The following is a 4472-nucleotide window of genomic DNA, read 5'->3' as shown; positions in this document are numbered from 1 at the left end:
TGAGGGATGCCGTCAGGCTGAAGAAGGAGTCCTACCGGGCCTTTTTGGCCTGTGGGACTCCGGAAGCAGCTGATGGGTACCGGCAGGCGAAGCAGCATGCGGCTCGGGTGGTTGCTGAGGCAAAAACTCGGGCGTGGGAGGAGTTTGGAGAGGCCATGGAGAAAGACTTCCGTACGGCTTCGAGGCGATTCTGGTCCACCATCCGGCGTCTCAGGGGGGGGAAGCAGTACCGCACCAACACTGTTTATAGTGGGGATGGTGTGCTGCTGACCTCTACTCGGGACGTTGTAGGCCGGTGGGCAGAGTACTTCGAAGACCTCCTCAATCCCACCAACATGCCTTCCATTGAAGAAGCTGAGCCTGGGGACTCTGGGTTGGGCTCTCCAATCTCTGGGGACGAAGTCACCGAGGTGGTTAAAAAGCTCCTCGGTGGCAAGGCTCCGGGGGTGGATGAGATCCGCCCGGAGTTCCTTAAGGCTCTGGATGTTGTAGGGTTGTGTTGGCTGACGCGACTCTGCAATATTGCATGGACATCGGGGGCAGTTCCCCTGGATTGGCAGACTGGGGTGGTGGTCCCCCTGTTCAAAAAGGGGGACCGGAGGGTGTGCTCTAATTATAGAGGGGTCACACTCTTAAGCCTCCCTGGCAAAGTCTATTCAGGGGTCCTGGAGAGGAGGGTCAGTCGGATAGTCGAACCTCGGATTCAGGAAGAGCAGTGTGGTTTTCGTCCTGGTCGTGGAACACTGGACCAGCTCTACACCCTCGGCAGGGTCCTGGAGGGTGCATGGGAGTTCGCCCAACCAGTCTACATGTGTTTTGTGGACTTGGAGAAGGCGTTCAACCGTGTCCCTCAGGGAGCCCTGTGGGGGGTTCGGGGCCACAATTCAGATTAAAACTGAATTGTGAGGTACCACTGCAAGCAACTAAGAAAAGAATTCTCCTACAGCAGGGGTGTCAAACTCCAGGCCTCGAGTCCTGCAGTTTTTAGATGTGCCACAGGTACAAAACACTGGAATGAAATGACTTAATGACCTCCTCCTTGTGTAGATCAGTTTTCCAGAGCCTTAATGACCTAATTATTCTGTTCAGGTGTGGTGCAGCAGAGGCACGTCTAAAAGTTGCAGGACTGCGGCCCTCGAGGACTGGAGTTTGAGACCCCTGTCTTACAGGGATGTTTCATTGAAAAGTTATCTGAAAATCTCCAATCAGACACTGATAACATTACCATTTGCAATTAACTGTTTCAGATATCCTGAAATGCGGCATCTGGTTTCCTTTGAGCAGTCGTCATCTTCATCACTTCCGTCATCTGTTTCTGGCCAAGTGATATGCTGAAGTACCACCTAAGTTTAGTAGAAAAAACTAATTGCGTTGTGTTTAACAGAAGTTTGCAAAGAAAATGTTTTATATAAAAGGCATTTCATTAAAACAATAACAGATGCAACACCATAATTCCAGTTATTTAAATATACCTCTGGACACAGGGAGGTTTCCTCCCTTGGAAAAAGCAGCAGTACAGCAACAGGCCGCCGAGTTACCAGTGACTGTAGTGTTCTCATCAAAAGTGTAACAACTCCGACTAAACACCAAGGTAAACCACAGCAAATTGATGAGAGGGAGACGTGTAGCAAGATTGAACATTTACTGTCGACTTCCACGTATCATAAGCTGGGTGAAAACTGTAAACAGAACAAACAATACAAACTTAGTTATGTGTCCGAAGAAACTTACAGTACATACATAAACTTTGCAGTTATATGCAATCCACTATGAATGGTTAAACAAGAAAATCCGCCGCCATAACTAAACATTAACATCTTCGTAAAATAATATCTGATACATCTTACACAACATGTATGTTATCAGAAAATAACACTTACAGCATTGCTTCGCCTTAATTTCTCGCGGATGGCACAGGATTAAATGCTGAAGACACAACACATTCAGCCATGCTTGCTGCAGCTCACGGAGAAAACCGGAAATTACCAAACAGGAAGTCCGTGGCAGACAACACAATAATTCTTCAAAATAAAAGCCTTCACACTTATTGCGATTACAAATAACTTACAATGGCATTAACACAATATCCATAAACTATTAAAGAAAAATGCTGTCAAAGCAGCACAGTGACCATATTGGGGTTTCTTTCAAGCCTCGTCTAAGCTGCTTTATTTGTCTTGCGACACGTCCAAGAACCTATTTTAGAAAATGGTAATAGTTTATTTCTAAACAACTCATTTCATTACAGTCATTGTGCTGCTCTGGTAATCGAAACTAATAACAGGGATCAAAGCAGTATACAGTAAAACACAATGTGTATAAAAAAAATTTAATTCATGTGACACTGAAGATATGACAATCTTTACAATTAACAACTAATGTAAAAAGATTAATCTTTAAAAGTGAATCACTTGAGTTTTGCAAGACCTCAGAGAAAGTATGAGACTGTTCCTCAGGATAGGAGCTTAAGCTTAAAAAGCTGTCATTTGTCTGAGGCAATCAAAAGAAATTGAAATCTCCACAGACAGACAAGAGGTAGAATCTTCTTCAAAAGATTCTACCTCTTACCTTTGATTATGTTTATAGAAAACACTTAAGATAAATTGGTGCCAGACTATTTCAAAAATGTTAAAACAATGGTAAACCTGCACAATTTTTTATCCTTCTGTGTATCAAAATTGGATTTTAAATAAAATGTCATTTAAAACATAAGTTAAAGAAAAAAATACATGCAGTAGAAATGAATGCTGACTCACTGCATGAAGTAACAGCTTCTCAAGAAGCCACTTCCTATTGTTCTCTGTGGGGCAAAGAAGGTCCCATGAATATGCCAAGCTCTGTACTCTTTCCATTTGAGTATCAGAGAGCCTGGATATTGTATATCAACACTTGTCAGATAAGAGAAGCAGTATTTTGGATGATGTTATACTGACAATAAATTTATTAATTAATTCATAAATGAAGTCACTTGAACAATACAGTAGCTGAACAGAATGGGGTTGTGGTTATAATTAATGTCGGTAGTGTTCTCAGCCCCTCCTTGAAGCATACAAGGCAGCCATATTAGCTTAGTACATTAGCGATAGCATCTCCTGAAAAATTACGATTAAAAAATTACGATACATTATCTTAAATCAAGATTTAAGATAATGTATCAAACTTCATGCGCAAAATAAAATATACTACAGAAATATGAAAGCATTAAACTCACCGTTGGGTTTGCGGTCGCCTCCATTGTCGCCAGCCTGGGTGATGCTGGTATTTCTTCAATATGATGGTTGTGTCACGTGATTAGCTGGGTGTCTGACATCCATTGCTAATGTCTGTGACCTGAAGTAACCTCGCCATGTTTACAGCGAAATTTGAGATGTTGAATTTGAGACAGCGAATTTGAGCAAGTTGAATTGGAGGACACTGAAAATATTGCATTTGAATTTTGAAAAGTTGAAATTTTTTATATGCTGAATTTATTAACAATGAAAATTTAAACTGTGAAAAATATGTGTATTGAAAATTTGATCACTTTGAAATAGGAATGTGAATCTTTTTAATAAATGAAAATTGCAACCATGTACAAATAATGACACTGAAATTGTTTTTCATGTACAAATAATGACACTGAATTTTTTTTAGGTTAAAAATATATTTTGAATTTATTTTAACACTGAAAAAGTAAGCACTAATATTCAAATTTCAGAGGCATTTTTTATTCAAATTCTGATGGCACATATTTACTTCCATATTATCTGGCTCCAAAGATCTAAGATGCTTTGGCAGCACTTCATGTAAAACTTGTCCAGTCCAGGGGTGGAAATTAAAACGTTTCTCCACCAGCCACAATGGCTGGTGGAAAAAAGTTTTAACAGCCATTCAGACATGTCACAAGCCACTGGGTTTTTTTTTTTTTACCCCTCCAGGGGGTCTTTTTGTGGGCTCTAATGTCCCTTATACGAAAGTAGGCTGACAGGAAGGGGGAAGGAGAGGAGGGAAGACATGCGGCAAATGTCGCCAGGTCCGGGAGTCAAACCTGCGCCAGCCGCACCTAGGACTCAAGGCCTCCAAATATGGGTCACGCCATCCCCCTACGCCACCACGGCACGCCCCAGCCTCTGTTTTTTTTTATTTCAAATACAAACCCCACAAGTACAAGCAAATGACATAAATACATGATTTATTCATAACTCTATGAAAACCAATTTACTGACATTTACTGACATATTTACCGTATGTACATTATGTATACAAACTAATTTAACATAACAGTGCATGGATACCTTAACAGAGGTGTAGTGCAATAAGTTCACTTGTAGTAATTACTAACAGAAAATTTAGAATAGAATAGAATAGAATTCAACTTTATTGTCATTGCACTGTCACAAGTACAAGCAAAGAGATGTAGTTTGCATCTATCCAGAAGTGCTCTACGAGATATAAATATTTATTTACAGATGTACAAGACTATGTATGTATGG

General features: G+C 40.8%; 1 long non-coding RNA gene across 1 annotated transcript; it reads right to left on the bottom strand.

The window, feature by feature from the left end:
* Nucleotides 1-841: 841 nt before the first annotated feature.
* LOC116711672 (uncharacterized) lies at nt 842-2010 on the bottom strand. Its single transcript, XR_004337304.1, has 4 exons — nt 1881-2010; nt 1473-1679; nt 1226-1343; nt 842-860 (listed from the first exon to the last, which is right to left on the bottom strand). It is a non-coding gene; the product is annotated as an uncharacterized LOC116711672 (long non-coding RNA).
* Nucleotides 2011-4472: the final 2462 nt, after the last annotated feature.

The sequence above is a fragment of the Xiphophorus hellerii genome, chromosome 21, assembly GCF_003331165.1.
Source record: "Xiphophorus hellerii strain 12219 chromosome 21, Xiphophorus_hellerii-4.1, whole genome shotgun sequence".
In the NCBI taxonomy this organism is placed as follows: Eukaryota; Metazoa; Chordata; class Actinopteri; order Cyprinodontiformes; family Poeciliidae; genus Xiphophorus; species Xiphophorus hellerii.
Note: the sequence above shows the minus strand (reverse complement) of the source record. Positions and strands in the feature narration are given on the sequence as shown.